This window comes from Podarcis muralis, chromosome 4 (genome assembly GCF_964188315.1).
Source record: "Podarcis muralis chromosome 4, rPodMur119.hap1.1, whole genome shotgun sequence".
NCBI lineage: Eukaryota > Metazoa > Chordata > Lepidosauria > Squamata > Lacertidae > Podarcis > Podarcis muralis.
This window is the reverse complement of record NC_135658.1, coordinates 64,667,809-64,677,666: the sequence shown is the minus strand read 5'-3', so window position 1 is coordinate 64,677,666 and position 9,858 is coordinate 64,667,809. Positions and strand designations below refer to the sequence as shown.

The window sequence follows — 9,858 nt, the reverse complement described above, 5'->3', positions numbered from 1 at the left end:
GGGTTCAATGGGTTCAAACAAACATTTAACTGCATTTTTAAGCAAGATGGATTACATGGATGATAGAGGAACTGAAAAATTCAATTGACTTCTATTTAGTTATATATGTTTGGCTCTTAATAAAATATCTTTCACAACCAAGGCTACTGCTCCTAATGATATAGAAGCAGGGTTTAATTGCGGGCAGGGCTCAGCAGAACTGTGTCCTGGAGTGTGCTTGGGATCAGGCACTTATTTATTTTATTTCGTAAAATCCAAACACCACTTGATAGTGGGGGGAGGGGGAGAGAACACCCCAGAGCAGTTTACAAAAAGGCATAAATTGAGGCCATGGTACATGGGGAAATGGTTAATGCCACACACACCCCCCCCATGCCATTGCCCTGATACAAATGCAGCCCCTGGCTGGCTTTGTCAATAAAAAATGTATTTAACCTACAACCACACACCTATAGTATTACACTGACTTTACCTGCAAGAAAAAGTCACGTTCAGTGGGGATTCGTGAAAATGGGGTGTCCATCTTTGCGAGAGCAGAAGCACTTTTCACTATGGCAAAGCAACCACTGGCTAAAGCCCACAGGGTATCTTTTCCTTCTAACAGCCTTGCAGTACCACACATCCAGAATTGTGGAACAAAGCTTCCAGATCAGACAGCATGGCTTAAAAGAAGAAGAAAAAACCATTGTTTAGAAACTAATTACTCTGCTAACCGATGCAACTCCATTTAGACTAATAAAGAATAATTTACTTTGCTCCTAATATTCCCCCCGGTATCAATGAGTCATTCAATGACATTACCAAAAAATTGTGAATTAGTTATCGTGTCTAGTTCTGATATGGTGCCAGTCACAGAATCCTCAGGAGACAAACTGGACACTCCACTGGCCAAACACCTTGAGGAGCAGGGAGGATCTCTGACTCCAATGCTGAGGATCTCCTTGAGGGGACCTCTGCGTTGATACCCAAGGAAGAACCTCTGGAAATGTCAGAGGAGTCGGTGGAGCCCACCACACCTTGACCTCAAAAGCACCAGAAGCTTCTGGTCAAGGCCAAAGAGGGATGGCACATTACATTACATAGGTGCCAGGAAAAAACCATTTGTTTTCTCCTAGACTTTAGGCAAATTATACAATCTATGGCCTAATAAACTGAATGGGGGGGCTATCGTTTTTGTTTGTTGTTATGGTATGTATTTTTGTTACTGTGGTATGCATTTTTGTGTTTTTATATTTTAAATTGCCCTGTGATCTTAAATAAATTAACAAGGGCCCAGAGTAAGGTGTCTACTCATGAGCAAGCAATCCCTGATATTCTTTCATTGCCAGCAGCTGGCAATTACAATAGAAAATCCCTATCTATTTAGAAATTAGATTTTATGAGACAGCTTTTGTACCAATACAAATGAGCTTTGTTGTAGGTTTGCTGATAAGCAATTGTAGATGAACAAGAAAAATTAGAAATAAATGTTGGGTTTCATCTACAATGCCTAGTCATGCCTGCAGTGAACACTAGGTAAGGTTTTCAAACTAATGCATAAAATAGTGAAGACAATAAACATTAAATGTTAATATTAATGGTAATGGAAATCATTGTTACATTAAAAGATTGCAGACTTGCTTCTAACGCACAGTTGCAGCAGTTTTTATGTCACTGCAATTTGTCCCTTTAATATATAAAACTGTATAAAGCTACCATTTAGTCAAGTTAAAAAAACAGCACAGTCTTCAAGGCTGCAACATGGTATCATAGTGGCTTCTTAATTATAAGGAGGAAGTAAAAAATCTGCTGCCAGCCTATTCAGTCAAAGTGACAACTGTTTTGATTTGTGGAGGTTTAAGCAAATGCTTTTCAATTTATTCTAAAATGTAAACACCCTACAGAGTGCTTTATTTATTTTTGGTTTTTTACAAAAATAGCAGAAAAGGGAATTTTTCTTCTTGATTACTGGTTGAAATCTGTTATCAGTATGAGAAATATAAAACACACTTCCCATGATAACATAATGCTACAGAGTAACCCTATGCAAGTCAACTCATATAAGCTGCACTGACTTCCCTGTACTGAGACTTACTCCTAGGTAATTGTGTACAGAACTGCAGGCAGAGACGGGCAAATCTATCATTTTCTCATTTTTTCCAGTCTTCACATTTCCACAGCACTGATTTATTTATTTTTTAAAGTCCCCATGAAAATTCATCAGCATTTTTATTTCCCCCTAATTTTCCTAAGCTATTATGTCAGACATTTTTACAAACCAAACATAATGCATTTTTGACATCATTTCCACTAATATGTGATTTTTTTAATGCAGACTAGTATAGTATTATTACTACAGTGGTACCTCGGGTTACATACCCTTCAGGTTACATACGCTTCAGGTTACAGACTCCGCAAACCCAGAAATAGTGCTTCAGGTTAAGAACTTTGCTTCAGGATAAGAACAGAAATCGGTCTCCGGCGGCGTGGCAGCAGCAGGAGGCCCCATTAGCTAAAGTGGTGCTTCAGGTTAAGAACAGTTTCAGGTGAAGAACAGACCCCCGGAACTAATTAAATACTTAACCTGAGGTACCACTGTATTTACATATAAACACACATGGAGCACTACAACATGGCTACCTCTCTCTCTAGCATCAGACAGCAAAGGGAGGCCCTATTAGCTAAACTAGTGCTTCAGGTTAAGAACGGACCTCCGGAACAAATTAAGTACTTAACCCGAAGTACCACTGTACTTTGTACACATTCCTTAGCTGAAGAACTGCACGACAAAATCCAGCCGGTGTTACTTCCCAAGGATTTCTGTTCTTGCTTCAGAAAGTGTGGATTAAAGTAGGATCGCCTTTAAATGCAAATTGAACGGAATTGAGGGCTGAGTGACAAGCAATCCTAGCTCCCTGATATTTGCAGTTGGGGGACATAAGAAGACAGGCAAGGTGCCCATCTGACAGAGATCCCACTGTGCCCATGCAAAGCGTGGGAGGTAGAAGGCTACTTCTGACCATGTTCCAGCTGCAGGAACAATCACAAGCCTTCCAAATGTGTCATTATAAGGGTAGGGGCAGACCCAGCTCTGGGTTCTCTGCATGTAAAATTGTGCCATTCCCAGAGGGAGGGGTAATGGGGGCTTATACTGGAGCTGACTTAATGGTAAAGCACAAATGCTGCTTGCCCTCTGTCCTGGGCTGCTAAGGAACAGTGTGGCGGTAGATTTTCCAGGCCACTCTCCACTCCCACACTTGGGATGCCTCTGTAAAGGCATTTTATGTGCGCTATATTGCTCTAGCCTTGCAGCAGAACTAAACAGCTTCAGTTCAATGAGTTTGACCTGCAAACAGCATGATGTGGAATTAGAGCTGGGTATTTTTTTTAAAGAAAAGGTCCTTTCACTCCACTTTTTACCCTTTGGCCACTTTACCTTCACTTAAAATCAAATTAAAGTAGATACCCGATGCTTTCAGGCCACCCACGCTTTGCTGTCTTGTTGTGGTCTCCCTACAGTCAGACTGTGTATTTATTATGAAGTGTCGTGTTTTAGAAGTAAAGTTGATTACCAGATGGATTTGGATATATTGCATGGAAAAATGCTATTATAACATATATTTGAGCCATCACCCATGTTTCAACCAGGGCAGCCACTTGGTGAGGAACTAGTGCAACTACTGCAATGCGATCCTTGCTTGGAAGTCCTCCCAAGCTCCATGGGATTTACTCCCAAGTAAGTGTGCATATTGGGGACACGGGTGGCGCTGTGGGTTAAACCACAGAGCCTAGGACTTGCTGATCAGAAGGTCGGCAGTTTGAATCCCTGCAATGGGGTGAGCTCCCATTGCTCGGTCCCAGCTCCTACCAACCTAGCAGTTTGAAAGCACGTCAAAGTGCAAGTAGATAAATAGGTACCGCTCCGGCGGGAAGGTAAACAGCATTTCTGTATGCTTCTCTGGTTCGCCAGAAGTGGCTTAGTCATGCCGGCCACATGACCCGGAAGCTGTACACCGGCTGCCTTGGCCAATAAAGCGAGATGAGCGCCGCAACCCCAGAGTCGGCCACGACTAGACCTAATGGTCAGGGGTCCCTTTACCTTTAAGTGTGCATATTGGGCTGCATCCTTGGAACTCTGTGCTCAATGTGTACATTGGTGGTTAACATAGCTGGCCAACTCTGCAAGGCAGTGGTGCAAAGAAGTGGCATAAGAGGACCGAGGCCTCTTTCCTACTTTCACAGTGGCATCTCCCAACTAGGCTGGCTGGTGAATGTTACCTAAACATTGGGGAATGGGACAGCATCCATCATCTGCTTGCCTGAGGCAGCCACCTCTCTCTACCCAATGATAGGGTGATCCTGAAAGGCTCTTCATGTTGTTGCTGCTATAATCAGATGTAACTGCAATGGACAGATTGTCAGGGTAAGTACCAGGCCTTAATAATGGAGGGAATGAATAGAAGTAGAACTTCTCACTAAAGGTCAATGTATTTTGAACCATAAGTTGAGGCTTTTAAAAAATACCTATCCCGCTTTTTAACTACAAATCGGTGCTGTTACCCACTCACTATCAGTCTGAGACCTCCTGTACTTTTATAAATATTAATACAGAGTCATATCAAGCAGGATTAATTAGTCAGGCTTTTTTTACAGGACTACATGCACTTTCAGAGATGTCAGTGGAAGTCAGGTTTTGTTGTTCATAAATATATTTATTAATTCCCATTAATAAATAAATTCAATTTTCATTTAACTGTCTGGCCTAAGCCAACTTTTTGAACTGCCCATTTGCAGTTATGGGATTTACAAGCCTCTTTAGTCCCAGGCCTTCCTAAACTCTAGGATTCTGTTCTGCCAAGCACATTTTTTGAGTGTAAGCAACATTTCAAAATCATTACTACTCTTCTTTTTTTGAACCTCCATTTCACAGTTTAATAACTTGTTTGGAGTGCAGAAAAGGCCTACAGCTATATTTATAACACTGCATTGCTGGTATATTTAATCAACAGCTATAGCAAATCGCATCCACCTAAAATGTTCTCATTTAACCTTGCCTCCCACATGATCTCTTACAAATGTGTCCCATTTCATTATATTCAAATAGGACAGGGAAGAAATCCTGCATGCCAGAAATCTTCCTAATAAGACAGTGATTATATTCCACTTCCTCTTGGCATCATATTCATGTGAGCAGGACCATGTTTACATCAAGACATATATGCCTTATATAAAACTTCATTGACACTATGGACCTTGCTTTCCTGCTGCTGATCTGCTAATAGAAATATGTAACTTGTCCCTCATATCTCTTTCTGTACCTGAGAACTGAAAAGTAGTCAATGTAACACCCATTTTTTAAAGAAAACTACAGGTAAGTTAGTGTCCTGAAACCACAGGTACATGGCAGCAAGTCTCCCTGGTGTACACAATCCCACAGCAGATGGTAGTGTATAGTCCAGCAGGCAGGTAGGCCTACAGGTGCAAAGTCCAGTCAAACCAGGTTCCTGCCTCTGCAGCCCATCCCAGGATCAGGGCATCTGGAGGTCAGTCCCAAAGAAGCAGAGTTCCCAAGAGCTCCCTGGAACATCCAAGCCATGGTCCAACCAGTGTGGGAAGTTGACCAGATACAGCACCTCAGCTCTCCTTCCCTTATTTACCTTGCATGCTGATTGCAGCATCTGGGCTTGATGAGGCAGGTGGCCCTCACCTGTTCCAAGCCTTTCCAGGTGAGCCCCCACCTGGCCAGCTAGGGAGCTGGGCTGTGGGCTCTTGCCTGCCATAGCCTCCTAGAGCGTGCCTCCCATTGCTTCTTACACATCAGAGCCCACTGTGTTTGGGAAAACAGGCCCCTCTGGCTCTGGTGATGGGCCCTGGTTCCTGTGCATTGACCCCATCCCCTCTGTTGCCCCATGAGTACCTTCTACACCAACCTCTCCTTCTCCATCACCAGCTTGCCCAGGTATGCCTGTCATGGCTATATCCCTTGCAAGGATCATCTTCCTCCTGCCCACTGTCCTGCCAGTTCATGACAATTAGCTTAATGTCAGTTTGAGAAAAACTGGTTGAAAGTATTGTCAGAGACAGAATTATCAAGCAGATAGAAAAACCAAGTTTTGCTGAAGTAGAACAAGCATGGCTTCTGCAATAGTAAGTCCTGTCTCATTAACCTTTTAGAATTCTTTGAGAGTGTCAACACACACATAAAGAAGTGATCCAGTAAAAAATGTCTACTTGGACAATCCAAAAGCTTTCCACAAAGTACCTCACCAAAGACTCTTGGGTAGGATCAGCAGGCATGGGATGGGGATAAAGCTAGGAGTGGTCTTCTTGTGGAACAGTAACTGGTTAAGAAACAGGGAGCAGAGATTAGGAATAAATGGCCCCCCATTTGGGGATTATAGCTCACTCGGGGAGGAGCAAATTCTCCCTGCCCCCCTCCCAAGATACCTATGAATCAGAAGAACCCTTATTTTCCTCAATATGAAAGTCCCAGTGCTCTGTCTCTGAAACAGAAAGAAGCCTGAAGTGTGGACAGCAAGTGAATGATAAATATTCCTGCATTTTAAATAGAAATATATCACCCATAGAGGCCCAGAAATACAAGGAAGTTTATACGCTGAAAGTATTACATAACTGAGTACTGATAATTGCAGTGTATTCGTCTTTGATGTAATCATTGCACCAGAGAAGAAATTATAGAATGAGAAGTAAAGCTTCCATTTTACACAAAACACGGCGGGTTGTGCATCAGGGACGCAAGCAGAGTACTGATATCCATTTATCCATTTATCCAAACTCTTATTTGAGGATGTGATATCACACCAAACAATGGAACATCAGAAATGAAAATGCTGTAACAACAACAAAAAGAGCCATGAGGGAAGAAGGAGGGAGGGGAGCCAGGAGGGGGAAGGAACAAGGGCCTGCACTGTTTTATTGTAATAGTGTGAATACCCTAATGAACTATTGATAAAAAAGAGGAACTACATTTCATTTTGAGTGCCTGCTCTCCCTCCTATGTAATATCCAAAGTTTGTACTACCTCACAGACAGGCACAGAACATTTCCCTTTTTGTGGTGGTGAACACCACATGCAATACCAATTAGGGGATTTGTAAGTACAGTGGTAGAGGGACGCGGGTGGCGCTGTGGGTAAAAGCCTCAGTGCCTAGGGCTTGCCGATCGAAAGGTCGGCGGTTCGAATCCCCGCGGCGGGGTGCACTCCCATTGCTCAGTCCCAGTGCCTGCCAACCTAGCAGTTCGAAAGCACCCACGGGTGCAAGTAGATAAATAGGGACCGCTTACTGGTGGGAAGGTAAATGGCGTTTCCGTGTGCTGCGCTGGCTCGCCAGATGCAGCTTTGTCACGCTGGCCACGTTACCCGGAAGTGTCTCCGGACAGCGCTGGCCCCTGGCCTCTTAAGTGAGATGGGCACACAACCCCAGAGTCTGTCAAGACTGGCCCGTACGGGCAGGGGTACCTTTACCTTTTAAGTACAGTGGTACCTCTGGATGTGAATGGGATCCGTTCTGGAGCCCCATTTGTATCCAGAAGCGAACGCAACCTGCATCTGTGCGTCTGCGCGTGTGCGGGTCGCTATTCACTGCTTCTGCGCATGTGTGTGACATCATTTTGACCGTCTGTGCATGCATGAGCAGCGAAACCCAGAAGTAATGCGCTCCGTTACTTCCGGGTCGCCGCAGCACGCAACCCGAAAATACTTATCCCGAAGCTACTTCAACCCAAGGTATGACTGTATTTATGTTGTTGTTGCATTTACCCATTTATAAAAAGTTTTGGCTTTAAGCAGGTTGTCTAAAGTTGAAGAACATGCAAATTCCTTTGCCTTTCCTTAGCTGAGAAATGGTACAAGAAAACTTGAGCATTTTAAAATAGTATGTGTGTTACTATCTCCCGCCTTCCTTTTATTTCATGCTAAATCAATTTCACAGTGTTTCCAACTAAAATCACTAAATAAACATGAAAGCTCAGCCTAGATATGCAGAAGGAGCACTAAATCAGCAATTCAGAACACAGCAGTTCCTAATTTGCCATATGGAAGCAAGGACCAGACCAAAGTTATGGGACCAATATTTTCAGAAGCTCAGTAACAGCAATAATTAGACAATGCTATGTAACTGTAGTGTGTGACCAAGCAGTGAACTTGGTAAGAATGCTGAAATCAGATAGACTAACAGCTACACAAGGGCAAACTGTTTCTAACCCGAATAATCACTAGGGCATATCAAAGTGACATATTCAATGAAAACTGGACATGCATGTGAAAACAGTGGAAAGGGAAGCATTATCCCAAGACTCATACTTGATTTGATTTGCAGGCTGACCCATGCTGAACGCTCAAGGCAAAGGGAATGTGAAAAGCATAAACCCCATTAGACTAATTAAAAGCTCACTCAGTCCACCTTGTCCCCCACCATCCAAATCCATCAGAAACAAAACCATCACCCCCCCACTGAAGATGTTCAGAGATGGTCATGCATGCTTGATGCATGAAATCACTTGATTTTCCAGCAAGTTTTCCAGTGTAAAAATGAATGTGCATAGGCAAGAGAGGGCAGCGGCAGCCATTTTCTCTTCAAAATTTGAAATAAGCCTAGGGACATGTTGAAATGCATAGCTTCGGGTGGTGATGCCATCACAAAACGATACCTTACCCATGTGCACTCCTTTCTAATATATGCCCTTTAGAGGTGATGGGGGCATGCATACATTAGAAGCCTTGCCCTGATGTATGTTTATAATGTTGCCATAGTTAACATGAGCCATAAAAATGGCAGGCACAACAAATATCCTGACAGGAGATAGGCAGCAGTAAATCACACTGAGTGAGTCAGAGTTAACTCTTTATTAGCAAAAACAGGGTCTGCACAGGAGTGTCAGGCCAAATGAGCACAGCAATTCCTCTCCGGCAGGTCTCGCCCCCATGAAGCAGTTGCTGAGGCTGAAGGTCCCTGCCTTCTCCCAGGTTCCTAAGTCCCCTCCTTTCTAGTGTTTCCCCCAAGCAATCTGAGACTGCACCTGCATGTAACTTCTCCTCCACCTCCTTCATGTATCTCCTGGTTCTGGGAGACCAGGGGGGAGTGGAGCTTGTTGCAACAAGCAACCTGTGCTTATTCACCAGCCAGACTCATCTCTGCCGGTTGGCCTCCCTCCTTTCTTGCTTCAGCTTCTGCTCCTAATTCTGGACTTCTCTCTGCCACAGTCTCCCCCTGCTCACTAAACCCTGTTGCCTCTTCAGCTTCCAACACCTTCTCCCCCCAGTCTTCTCCCTCTGGCCACTCATTGGTGTCCCACCATCAATTCTCTGGCCCTGAAGGTTTTTAAATTCCATGAAAATCTAGTGAAATGGCTGCTATATTTTTGTCCTTTCAGTTTTAATGCTGTTCTATATCTTTTCCTGTTCGTGTGAATTCTCTCTTGTAAGAATAAGGTGGATTCCCCCCCCCCCCCATCTTTGCTGGAGAAGACAGATGATGTCAGAGACTATTTTAATGCATTTTCTATTCAGGTTTATACCAAAGGTACCAGCCTAACCCTTTTTCATGGTTATGGCTTCAACTGAAGGCAAGGTTCTAGATATTATGCAGATTACTTTGTTTCTTACTGCAACAAAATAGCCCCAGAGCTCCTATTACTGTTTATTTTGTAATTAGAAACAGCCTATATTATAAATAACACTAGAAGTTGAATTGCCTGCAATGCAGACAAAATTTGGGCTGTTGCTATGGGTTCCAATTCTCTACCTTTTGCTGCCCCAAAACAGCCGCTATCAGTGGTTTCAAGGGTATAATGTGAACGTTATGCAAAATATGTCAAATGTTAATAAGCCCATTAAAACATAGCTGGATGAAAAATAAG

At 43.3% G+C, this 9,858-nt stretch overlaps 1 long non-coding RNA gene across 1 annotated transcript in view; it reads right to left on the bottom strand.

Moving 5' to 3' along the window:
- Positions 1-478: 478 nt before the first annotated feature.
- The window catches only part of LOC114596222 (uncharacterized), a 147,186-nt gene continuing 137,806 nt past the window's right edge, over positions 479-9,858 (bottom strand). The window contains exon 4 of the long non-coding RNA XR_003706472.2: positions 479-662. This is a non-coding gene — a long non-coding RNA (uncharacterized LOC114596222). The remainder of the gene's footprint in view (positions 663-9,858) is intronic.